The sequence below is a fragment of the Manis pentadactyla genome, chromosome 12, assembly GCF_030020395.1.
Source record: "Manis pentadactyla isolate mManPen7 chromosome 12, mManPen7.hap1, whole genome shotgun sequence".
NCBI classification, from domain to species: domain Eukaryota; kingdom Metazoa; phylum Chordata; class Mammalia; order Pholidota; family Manidae; genus Manis; species Manis pentadactyla.
Window position 1 is genome coordinate 1,565,274 of NC_080030.1, and position 13,078 is coordinate 1,578,351.

Here is a 13,078-nt window from a genome sequence, read left to right on the forward strand (position 1 = left end):
AGACCCGGGAGGCCCAGGAGGGCAGAACCCTGAGAAGGAGGGGAGAGGAGTCAAGGTCCCGGGGAGGGGCTGGGCCTCTGTGCTGCGGGCACCAAGGAGCCCGGGCAGGGGTCTGAGCAGGAGGAACACGATCCCTGTGGCCCCCGAGCCGGGCGGTTGAGGGGAGGGGTCGGAGGAGGAGAGGGGGGCTGGCCGTGGGGACGGTGAGCCGGTGGACTGGGGTCAGGCTTGGGGGGCAGTTGGAGGCTCACCCACCCGGTGGGGGGAAGAGAAGCCCCCCGTTGCTCTGGCTGCGGGGCTGTGGACAGGGGCGTTGGTCATGGTGCCCTTCTCCAAGCGGGACGTCTTAGGGGATGAGTGGGGCCCAGGCCCCGGGGGACAGAGCCAGGCCCGGCCAGGATGAGCTGGATGGAAGGAGCCCCAAGCCCAGGCTGAGCCCCCAGCCCCGGACTGAGCCGAACCACACTGACCTACTGTCCACCAGGCCTCCCCCAGCCCCACCCCACCCGCCCTGTGCAGTCCGCCCCCAGCACTGGTGCCACCTTCCCCCCTTGGCCAGGTGCCCACAGCTCCTGACTCAAGGGCCCTGGGGACCTGTCCCACCACATTCCGGGGCAGCCTGTGCAAACATGGGGTGCCTCCCCAATGGGCCCCACAGGTACTGTCCAGCTCAGTTCCTGAGGTGGGGGCAGGGGACAGGGAGCCTGGCCAGATTCCCGCTGACCTCTAACCCACCCACAGGGCAGCCCCGCTGACCTCTGACCACTCTGGGCACCCTGGGGCAACCCCCTCCTCCTCAGGGCCCCCCAGGACCCCTAAGCAGGAGGCAGCAGGAATCACCCCAGTTTTCAGTCAGGGAGACTGAGACCTAAGGCCAGCCGGGACCTATCCCTGGGCCCACCCTCCTAAGAACCTTCACCTGCTTCCCGGTACCTTCCAGAAGTTGGGGAAGGGTGTCCTGGGCTGTCGGCTCCCTGCCACACTAAGAGGTTTGGGTTTTCGTCAAGGGTGTGGGAAAAGGCCAGGAGGGTGACCTGGTCTCCTTGGGGTCCTGGGGGCTGAGCCTAAAACTCCCCAGGCAGCACCGGGTGGTCAGGAGGATGGTGCAGCAGGGGCCAAGGCTGGGGGTTGGCACGAGGGATCGCAGGCCATTCCCCGGCTATGTGCCGAGGGCCGCAGAGGGCTGCTGACCACCCTGTCTGGAGCCGGGACCCCAAGCCCAATCCCCTCGCAGCCTCACCTGGCCTCATGTGCCTGCTACCCACCGCTAGCGTCGCACCACCTGTGAGTTTCCAGGCCTTTTCCCTGGCCGGGCCGTCCTCCCGGGGCCCCCTTTATCTCACTGTACCTGGCTATCCCCTCCTCATCTTCCTACAGCCCTCAGCTTGGGTGGTGCCTCCTTCAGGAAGCCCCCCCAGCCCTCAGAGCAGGCCTGAGCCCACCACCCGTCTGATAGCTCCTTGCTTCGCACTGTTTCTGGCCACCCTCTCTCACGTACCAGATAAACAGCCGCCACCCTCCCCACCCCCCTGCCAGGGCAGGGACCTCGGCCTTCTCTGCACAGTTACCCCACAAGGCGTGGCCCTTAACTGTAGGCCTGGAGCCTGGCACTGAAGGCAGGGAAGGTGTGGCTGGGCTCCTGGCCCTTAGGGACAGCCTCGGGGTCTGAGGGGTGGGGGTCCAGGAGAGGAGACAGAGCACGGCCCCCTTCCCAGCCCAGCTTGCCGACAGAACTGGGGTAAAGCCCACATCTCGGCTGTATGACCCTAGGCAGAGGCTGCCCCTTAGGCTTCAGTTTCCCTTTCTGGAATTCAAGGGCTGCGCTAGATCATCTTCCAGGCCCCAACAGCTGCTGACATCTTGCTTCGCTATGTATCTCACTGGTTCTGTGAGGCCATTATGATGCCTGTTTTGCAGATGGGGAAACTGAGGCATGGAGGGACACACTCATCTGATCAAAGGCACATGACTGGGCACATGACCAGGCAGGGGAAAGGATGGGGGTCACCTGGGCACTGCCTTTGTGCCTGGTACCATGATGTGCTTTCTGTGTTCAGCATCTCCTGTGACCTTCCACCAGCCCAGCGAGTGGGAGGCTCTGACTGGAGGCCCCAAAGAGTCAGGTGTCTGGGTTCCCCCCTGGCTGGCGCGTGATGTGGCTCTGCTGTGTGTTTGCAGAGAAAATAAACAGGTTACACAAATAGGTCATCCGAGAGGCCTAGGGCAGGAGACAGGCTCTGTTCGCCCTCTCGGGGCTGAGGGCGTCTAGGTTCAGGCCTGGCCCCAACTTGTCCGTGTGAAGGTGGGAGTTTTCAAATAGCCAGTGGGGAGTGTGTGTGAGGCAGGATCCCTGGGCGGCAGGTGCCTGGACTCAACCAAGCTCCCTGTACTCCTGGGATCACAGGAATCTCCAAAAAGGCTGGACTTGCATCCTCCACACACCTCCTTTCACTCTTTGTGGGTGGAAAAGGCACAAAGCTTGGAACTATCAAAGGAAAAAAAATCTTCTAATTTGACTATGTGAAAACTACACACTTGTGAATTGTAACAGACCTACCTATGAGGTTAGACAAGATGTGACAGCTGGGGTGAAAAATATTTGCAACATTGTAACAGAAGGATTTGTATCTCTCACATACAAAGAGTTTCTGTAAATCAATAAAAACAACCAAACAGAAAACCAGGCAGAGAAATGTACATTCAAGAAGAAATACAAAAAGCAGTTGGAAAGAACAGAGAAAAAGAAGCTTAAAGTCACTCATGACGAAAGGAATGTGAAATATGCAAATAAGAAGGCACATTTTGTCCTAATAATTGGCAGAACAGTAAGATTGGCCATGTCCTGTGATGGTAGGTGTGGGGGACTTATTACAATAAAGAAATTCTACATGCTTCTGAATTGTGCTCCAATTCCAGTCCTGCTAATAAATGTGATAAAAATCATAGCGCAAGCAGGGGTGCTTATTAGAACACGGTTTGTGACAGCGAACACTCGGAAACAACCGGTGTCTAGCAAGAGGGATGTCTAAGAGGATCCCAACATGGCTTTCCAAAGAATATTGTCCTCATCTTACAGCAAATGGATTTGCATGTGCATTCTGAACAAGATGTCTGAGGTGTACTGTTCAGATTAATACAAGCTGGGGACCCACAGTGCCATTTTGGGGATAAAGTTTTTGCAAAGGAAAAAATTGTGTATCGAAAAAGAGCAGGAGGAAATGCCCCACGGGTTCAGCGGTTACTCGGAGTGTGGGGAGGACTTTCAGTTCTTATTTTATATTTAAGAGATGGGATTAGCTGAGAGGCTAGACCTTCTTTTCTGTGTACATATGTATGTGTTTTGGTATTTCTTTAACTAAAAGAAAATTCAGTTTTCCCACTCATGGCTGAAGCTGGGTGACCCTGCAGAGGCACGGGATGGGGGTGCGTTTCCACCGGGGGTGTCCACAACCCCTTCTGAGATAACCCTCGCTGGGCGTCCCTGGAGGGGCAGGCTTCCAGCTGCCCCAGGTCCCCTGGGGGGAAGCCCTGGGGAGGCCCCTCCGCGGAGAGATCAGTGTGGTCACCGCCCCACGCAGGGCCTAAGGTCTCAGTTCAAGGGGATTGATGGGGATGCCACCCACCAGGGTCAAGGCTGGGCCTCCTGGCCTCCACGCAGGTGCTGGGCCATGGAGGGGGGGCCCCTTCCCCGAGGGCAGGGACAGCCCCAAGCGCTGCCTGGGAGGGACCTGGTCACGTGGGGTCACCCGGCCTCCCCTCTGAAGGTCGGCCTGTTTACCCATTTGTATCCGGGCCAGAGAGTCAAGGTGCGGCCCTGGTCCCTGCGGGCTCCCTGGCTCTTGGATTCTGGGACCTGGTCCCCCCTGCTCTCACTGCCTGGGTGGGGGCTTGTCTAGCCCCTCCCCACCCCCAGCTGCTGGCTCCCAGGCTAGCCCAGGACTGCTCCGTGCCTCACTTACAAGATTTGTAAAATGGGCCCAGAGAAGAACAAGAAATCCACCAGTCAGCCCCTTATTCCTTCCCTACCTGCGGCATGCTGTGTCGGCAATGCAGGGGCTCAGATGCCCCCAGCCAGAGCTGGGGTCCAGGCAGTTCCTGGAGACGGGGGAAGAATCTGGAGGCGCAAACGCCTGGAGCCCTGCAGCTACACGGGGGCCCTTCCTCCCGGCTCCTCAGGCACACACACGTCTTGTTCCACCTCTGGGCCCCTGCAGGGCTGGCTGCTCTGCCAGCACACCCTCTCTTCCTTGCCCTTCTGCACCACCTGATCTGCTTGCTCGGTACCCCCAACCCCAGCTCTGCTAGGGCAGCCCCTGAGCCTGGCACACAGCTGGCCCTCCATGGATGGAGAAGACGGCAGTCTCTGTGTCGCCACAAGGAAACTGAGGCTCAGAGGGGAGGCCCGAGGTCCACAGAGAATGGCACGGAAGCCTGGCCAGGCAAAGGCATTTCCTGCAGTCTGAGGGGCTGCGGGGTCCTGGGGCAGCTGGTGGGGCCGCCACAGGGCCTGTGGGCCTGGTGTGTGGCAGCAGCAGCTGGGGCTTCTGGGGCCCAGCCCCCACCCGGCTGCAGGAGGAGGGAGGGAGGGAGGGAGGGAGGCTGGGAGGGAGGCTGCAGCTGGCGGCTGGCTCTGGGCCAGCGCTGAACCTCCGCTGGGAGGGGCGGCCTGGAGCTCCCGGTCTCTGCGTCTCTCTTTCTCTCTCTGCATCTCTGTCTGTGCCCTTTCTATGTCTGTCTCTCTCCCTCTCTGTGTGTCTCTTTCTGTCTGTCTGTCTCTGTCTCTCCCTCCCCATCTCTGTCTGCAGTCCTGCACTTGGCCTCCTCTGCCCGTGGGCTGGGGGGCTGCGTTAGAAGCCCCGCTTTGCCTCCACCTGGCCGTGGGGAGTGGACAGGATCTTCCTGCCTCTGCCCCCATATGGTCTGAATCCCCCACCCACTGGGAGGCCTGGGAGACACCTCTGGGGCTAGGGGACCCTGAACAACTCCCTCCCACCTCCCCACCCCATTCATGAGCCTCTGTTTCTCCTCTGGAGGGTGTTTCTGGACACCCTCTCTGGGTGCACAGTGGGACCACAGGCTGGAGGTGCCCCTTGCGGCTTGCTGCCAGCCCCGGGAAAGGGACAGTCCCGAGGGAGCTGCTGCACAACATCTGAAGCTGTCCTGGGGGTCAGAGCCAGGAGGCAGAGAGGGTCCTGGGGACCGGTATGCAGGCTGGGACTGATCCTGGCTGCAGCCTGGCTGGTGCAAAGGCCCCAAGACCCAGCCAGGTTCTGGGTCTCCACCTCCAGGTCACACGGGAGCTGGCCTGGCTGACTCTGCCCACCGCTCCCCAATTGAGGCCCCCACAGTCAGGCCCTGGGGGTGTCTGCAGTGAGGAGGACACTGCTGGAGGGGAGCAGGCAACCCCTCAACATCCCAAGGACTCTCAAGGCCCAGAGGCACATCCCCCTCCCCTGCCAGCCCTGCATTCCCACCAAACCTCACTGACAATAGAATCCAACTCCGCAGAAATCCTCCAGGGGCTGCAGCTTAATCACCCCCTGATTAGCATTTTTGCATATTAATGACAGCAGAGCTAATTTCACAGCCTTATTTTAAAGGCACAGAAATTCTGGAACTGTGCAGAGGGTGAGGGCGGGTCTTCCTCACCAGGCCTGGGGGCTGGGCCCTGGGTGAGGATCCCTGCTCCCCCCTCACAGGGACACCCACCCCCAGGTATCACAGGGGCTCTGCTGTTGAAATGGTGGGCATCAACCTTGACATCAGCCTGGGGAACCGGGATTCTATAATTTTCTGCAGGAGGCTCTGTCCTGACCATCCCATCCTGGGAAAGGTGAGGATTTACCATCAGAGTCTGTCGTAAAACTGTGGGATCCTGTTACAGCCCCTGAATGGTGTTATCATTCCCCCTCTTACGTTCAGGCCAGAAACAGGGTGCCTCTGCAGCCCCCTCCCGCTCTGCACCCCACATCTGGCCCTGGGCTCACTCAGCCCAGGCTCCGGATGGCTTTTGGCTCCCACCTGCTCCAACAAGCCTACCTCTGGGCCGTTGCACATGCTGTTCCCACGCTGTTCCTACGTGCCCTTCCCCTTCCCACATCACATCTACTGAGGGACCCTCTGTGCACCTCATGCCATCCTGCACCACGCATGTCCCCCCAGCACCTCCACTCCCACTGGCACCTGGGGCTCCTATTGTGGGGAGGGCGGAGTGTACATCAGGCCCGAGGTGCGCACGTGGGTGCGTGCCCCGGGATGAGGCCGCGGGTCTTCCCGGGACCCCCCTCACCACGGAGCCCACCCTGCGCTGGGGACCCCCAGGACACCCCGAGTTGAGGGATGTGGAGCAGGGTTTGACACCCCCGGACCCGGACACACGGGTGCCCATGGGCAGAGTGGAGGAGCCCTCACCCCGGGGAAACGTAATGCGGCCTCCACTGGCTCTTCCTGACCGGTCCTGACCCCTCCCGAGCGGGTTCCCCCAATTTGACCTGAGCACCGGACGCCTGCACTAGCCGGAGCCGGCGTCCACCAGAGGGCGCGCGGCGTCCGGAAACCCGCGGGGCGCCCGCAGCTCGCGGCTGTCATCTGCGCACGCGCGTGTCCGGGCTCCGCGTGGGTGCACAAGTGCGCGCGCGCGCCGGCGGGCTGGGCACGTGCGTGGCGCCCCTGGACTGGGCGTGCGCGCGCGTTGTCCACGCGGGCCCGGCGTGTCCGCACGTGGGGGGCACTCTCAGGTCGCGGCGACTTTTGCTCCTGTTTGATCTGTTCCCTGCCCTGAAGCACTGGGCCCCGCGCACGTTTCCATGTGCTGCGCAGCGTATCCGTGCCTGCGCATGTCCTGGTGAACACACGCACCCACGTGCTCTGGCATGTTTACGCATGTCTGCACACGTGCGTGTCCACGGCGCGGGACTCCCCCGGTTAGCGCCGGTCCCCAAGTGGTCCTCTCACCCACCCGGTTTCTTTCCCTTGTGGCCCTGCTCCCGATCTGGCTGCTGCTGAGCTCGTAAAGGCACCCCCGATGTCAGGCACCCTTTGGGTACCCAATGAACAGCCCAGAAGCCCCCGTGACTATGGGAAATCCACGCCTGCCCCCAACAACCCAGCCACAGACCACAACCCTGGACTGCGGTTCACCACTAAGGGGGCTGCCAAGCCGAGCAGGGACCCTCCCTGGTACCCCACCCACCCACTGCCTCTCCACTCCCAAGGCCCTGTCTCCGTACCCTTCCCACTCCACCCTCTAGAACTCCTATTCATCCCGCAGGCCCCTCCTTTTATTGGCCCCTCTTCTGGGACACCTTCCCTAGTCTCCTGGGCATGAATGGAGGAGAGACCCCAGGGAGCGCAGGCAGGGTGCGCTAAGGCCCACAGACCTGCGAGGAGACCTTGTGTGGGAGCTGCTGCCTCTGGGCTTCCAGGCCACGTCCGCAGACAGGAGCCTGTGGTTGTGGCCCATCCCAGGTGGACCTCCAGGGATGGGCAAGTGCCGGGTCCAGACCCCACCCTGCAGCTGTAAGCACACAGGCTGCACAGGGGGCTCTGGTGTAGCCGTTGCTGTGGCTCCCTTCCTTCTTCCCTCTCTCTGTCCTTCTGCCCCCTGGCCCTGGCCAATTCCCCACCCCCACCCCCACCCCCATCTCCAAGGACCATCTCCTTGGCAACTGTGGCCACGGGGTCAGCTGCTCAATCAATTGCCTCTCACCCCTGCAGCCCTGACCCTGGACCCGGAAGGTGACAAGGAAGTGGGGTCAGGCCTGGGTGTCTGGGTTGGGGGTGAAACACTGCAGGGTTAGGACAGGGGTCCCTCAGACAGGGCAGGGAGGGTGTGGAGAGACTTGGAGAGGGTGAACATGGCCCTGCGGTAGGGTCAGCAGGGTCAGAGGTCAAGCATGTCCCGGGTACACACAGTATGACCCTCCCTGGGGCTCAGTTCCCCCAGGGCATGGCCTCTTTGATTTCCAGATGCCAAGCCATGTCCAGGCCAGCTCTCTGGGGCACTCAGTGTGTGAGACACAGCTCATCAGCTGACCAGAGAAAGGCCCGGTCCTTGTCACCTTTATGGTTGATAGGAAAGCCAACCAGCCAGGCCCTAGAAACCAGGGTTGTGTCCACAGCAGGCCGGACATGAAGTCCACAGTTCGGCTCTTAGCTGTCCCTCATCACTGCTTCTGGAAGATTTCACCTTTCCAGCTCTGAGCAGTGCACTATTCCAGCTCTCACACCAGGAAGCCCGTCCGGGGCCTCTGGGTATTTCCCTTCTAGAAGGGGGCAGGGGCAGGTCCCCCAAACATACCAGGAGGTGGAGAGAGCTCAGCAGGGCAGCGTGGGGGTGTGGGGGGCACTGGGGGTCCATGGCAGGTCGATGAGCCTGGCCCTGCGCGGACATCAATTGCTAAGTGTGTTTGTATAGATCCTGGGACAGGTACACTGGGGTGGCCCGCCCGGGAGGATCTTGGGGAGTTGAACAGGGACGTCGGTGGGGGCAGCAGCATATGTAAGATGCCTCTTCTTCCCCCACCCCTTTTTGAGCCTGTTTCCCCACCTGGGCAATGGGGGGAGATGCAGATGTGGAGGTGTGCAGTGGGCCTCCTGGGCTCCACACTTTCAGAGGGGGTACCCATGGCTCAGAGACGTCAGGCTGCTGGCCCGGGGTCCCACAGCCTGGAAGTGGGGCTGCACCCCGCTGTGTTTCCCAGGGGCCACCTCCCCCTGGGCAGGCTCTAGGGAAGGAAAGGCCCCTTCCCCGCCGGCCGGAGCTGCTGGCCCTTTAAGAGCCGCATTTTGGCGCCGCTTGGGGGTTATCGATTGCAGCCTTGGAAACGCGATTAGATTAGCCAGGCTGGGAAGGCGGCAGGAGGAGTCTGGGGCAGCCGGCTTCTTGTAAACGGCTCTCCGCAGTGGCCCCGGGGGCTCCCTGGAAGAGGAGGTGCAGAGAGGGGTGCCAAGGAGCCCGGAAGTCTCAGTCAGCCACACGCGTTTACTGAGTGCCTCCTGTATGCAGGATGCCTGGAACCAGTATTCACTATATAGAAAATGTAATCAAGTATTATTATTGCAAAGAGTGACTGTGGCTCGTGATTGACCCCCTGCAGCCCCTCGAAGCTCTTAGACCTGTCTCTGACCTTCACCGAAACACTTGAGATCAGGTGGGGGTGTCCCTGATCCCATTACACAGATGGGGAGACTGAGATCAGAGCCAGCGGGCTGAGCCAGAGCACGCAGTCCCCCAGCTCATTCGTGGGGAGCCTACCTGGTGAGGTCATTAGGAGAGGGCAAGGAAAGGACTGGTTTGGGGGGGACCCTGCTCACTTCTGTACCTGGAGAGGCCTCTGGGAGGTGCCTGACCTTGGGGAGAAGGGCTGAAGGCAGCTCTGTGTGCACTAGGGGCAGAGTAGACCTTGGGGGATGCCCCCTCCACTGCCAATTTCTGAAAGCTCCATTCACTGAGGCCTGGCCCACATGTGGTGGACGGGGGACACTCAGGCAGTGCCCAGGACCACGCCCCTCTCACTCCAACCACGTGGCCCTTGGCGGTGGGACGGGCATGCCAGGGTGCATGCTCAGACACTGCCTGAGCACCTATTGTGTGCACTCAGGGCTGATTACATCCACACTCACCCCAGATGTGCCCTCAGAGGCTCAGTTCCAAAGGCTCCCACAGCGAACGTTTGTCGATTGACTAAATGATAGTACTTACCAATAACGGTAATAATAGTAAATTAAATCCAAACTGCTCAGACTGGACTTCAGCTCTTGATTACCTTCCTCCCTGCAAACATCTATCTTTCAGTCATTCCCAGCATTTACTGCGTGCCGACTATACGCCCCAGCTACCCCCTTCATCCCCTTAACAGCCCTGTGAGACAAGAAATATGACTGGAATAGTCTACAAAGGGAGAAACTGAGGCACAGGGGGGTGGAGGGACTTGCTGACGGAGCCCAGGAGATGAGATTCCAGACCCTAATCCATCTTTGTCTGACCCTTGGGTTGCCTCTGAGGAAAGGGGCTTAATGATGTATTTCTGAGACTCTGAATGTGGGTAAACTGAGGCACAGAGCCAGGGGGAAGCCACAAGGTGGTTTCAGGCAAAAGATGGAGATGAGCCAGACTGGGCCACAAGCACACAGTGTGCTTGCACTTCACCACCTACAGCTGGGGGGGGGCCCTGACTGCTGTGCGGTTGGGAGGGGGGGCATCTGTAGAGGGAGGACCAGGAAGTGGAATAACCCCAGGCCTTGGCACAGGGGATCCCAGACCAGCCCTCCAGAAGGGCCCTGCACATAGCGGGAGCCTAATAGATGCAGCGTGAGGACCCAATGAAGGACAGTGGGAGTGGCTGTCTGGGGGCTGGTCCAGCCATGGGGTCCAAGCCCAGGGCTCCCCAGCCTTTGAGCAGGGCCAGCAGAGGGTGGGGAAGTTGGGGCCCACTCACGCCCTCCCAGGGTCTCCCCTGTACACAGCCCCCGTCTGGGGCTCCCCACAGGTGCACCTGTGTGCCTCCTGGAGCCCTGTCTTTCCATCTCTTCTCTGTCCATCTCTATCTCTGCCCCTTCCCGTCTCTCCCCCACCACCCAGCTCTGGTTTGCCCCCTTCCACCACGATGCACGCCACTGCACCTGAGTATGGGTGGGCCCTCTAGGTCAGGGCCCAGAGACTTGAGAAGCCCCAGATTTGCCTCCCAGGGCAGGGTCCAAGGCCATGGGGCTGTGTGGCCCTTGCTAGTCCCCTGCCCTCTCAGGAAAATGGTACCCCACTATAGTCCATTGGGATGGGGGGGCTGGACAGCCCCGAAGGTCTGGGTCATCGGCAGCTGAGAGGGGCGCACAGGCCCAGCTCTGACTTGCATGTGGGCTGCGAGACTGCATCTGGCTTTAATCCCCCCGCCTGGGGCTCCTTAGGGGCCAGGCGCCCACGGTGGGGGACACCTGGCTGGGAAGGGAAGAAAGAATAAATGGTGGCATGCCAATGCCAAAGGCTGCTGGCGCCTGGGCATCTGCTTGCTGTTCCTGGGGATGGGGGAGATGCCTTAGGTCAGGGGCTTGGACCACCCAACCCCTGCGCCCCCCATGGCTGTGCCCCAGAGGGCCTACAGACTGATGTGATCAGGACTTGCCTGGGCCCATTCCTGGCAGAAGGGCAGGAAGCCGGATGCAGGAGGAAGGGGGAGGTTGAGATGCTGGTCAGGCTGGGCCTGGTGGGGATGTACAGGCCATGGTGAGGGCCTGGGTCCTTTTCCGGAGGGCACTGGGGAGCCACAGGAGGCGTTAGAGGAAGGGGGGTGAGCAAGAAGTCCTGTTTTTAACCAGGCCCTCTGGATGCTGGGAGGGAAGGGCTGTTGGGGGCAGGTGGGGAGGCATGGAGGCTGGGAGGCCGGGGCATGAGCTAGGGCAGAGATGGAGAGAGTGACACAGGCCAGCTTTGCCTGCCCAACCCCAGACACCAGGGGGTGCCTGGGTGGCCAGGAAGGGACCGAGGGCTGGGAAGGGGTGCAGGGCAGTGGCTGTAGGCCTGCTGGTCCCTCTGAAGCAGTAATTAAGGGCTCCTGGCGTCCCGACGGCGTGATGTATGTGCGCCTTAACTAATCATTTATTAGGTCACTGATGGCTCGTCAATATTAATTCATTTATTTAAACAACTCGGCTCTGTAATGAAGATGTTCCTGAGAGGGGAGGCCAGTGGGTGGTGGGGCGGGAGCACAGGGAGGGGCTCAGACCTGGGTCTGGGGGTCTCCAGGGCCCCCGGGAGCTGATGTCCAGGGGAAATGTACCAGACACTCAGGACTGAGGACGATGGGGACACAGGCTGAGCAGGCGGCGAGCTGCCTGGAGGCCCAAGAGCCCCTGGGAGGGTGGAGAGGATGCAGACTGACCCCTGGGGGCCTTCCACCATCCCCGGGCCCCCTTCCTGCTGCCCAGGACCACTGGCTACCATGCTAAAAGGCTGGCTTTATCTTTACCCAGGCTGTGTGCCCGCTTACCTGGGGCACACTTCTCAGTCTCCCTACCTGCCTGGTTCATTTGATCAGGAGGAGATTTAAGAACAAAAAACCAGATCACATGCCTCCTCTGCTCAAGAGCCATGCATGGCTCCCCAGTGCCCTGTGGAGAAAATCCAAGCTGCTCTGTCTCCGCTGACCTCCCTGACCCCTCAGTCCAAGGGGCCCCCCCGTGCACCTCCTGTACTCATGACCTCGTTTTATCTCAGAAGCTCACCACTCCTGCACGTGTCTTGGCGATTTATTTATTTACCTGCTTCTCGCCTGTCTTCACTGCCAGCCTCTCCTAGGTGAGGGAACAGAGGGTGGGTGACACTCAGCAGATGCTCCCTCCCCTGCAGCAGACTCTCTGGGGTCCCCAGGGGAACAGAGCCCAGGGTCATCCGCACGGCGACAGCTCCCAGACCTGCCCAGCAAAGACCTTTCTTCTGGCCCCTTGAGGTCACACCCGGGGGTGCCCCCCAGATAAATCCATGCGCACCGAGCCTGGGGCTTGAGCCCAGCTTTGGGGACCCCGCACTCACACACCATGGAGTGTCTGCTGTCTGTGACCCAGGAGCAGAAATGGGCCTCGCGCAGCCCTCACATGTCCTTCTTCCAGATTCTGCCATTTACAAAAGACCTAAGAATAAGGGTCTTGGCACAAAAATTAGGCCAAGAGGGAGGATGTAAGAGACACAGACTCCAGGGCCCACGGGGCCGCCCCTCATCCCACAGGGGTGACCCAGGATCCCAGAGTTCCAGTCATGGGATTCGGGAATTTGAGGATCTCAGGACCTCCGGTCTGTGAATTCCGAGTCTGCGGCTTCATTCTCCTCCAGAGACATGCTGTGGAGGGGGGGCAGGCAGCTCTGCGCTGGCCCGGGGCCCCACTGGCCCGGGGCAGACCCTTCTCTCCCTCCTGCCCGGAGCCTTGCCGGCTGGGCTGGCCAGTGGGACCACATCGGAAGGAGGATGGTGGCCCTCGTCATAACAGCAACCGATATCTTCCTCTCTGTGCTCACAGCCAGTGTCTGCATTCATAGGGTCACTGCCCCCCGTCTACAGGAGGGGAAACTGGGCCACTGAATGGTGGG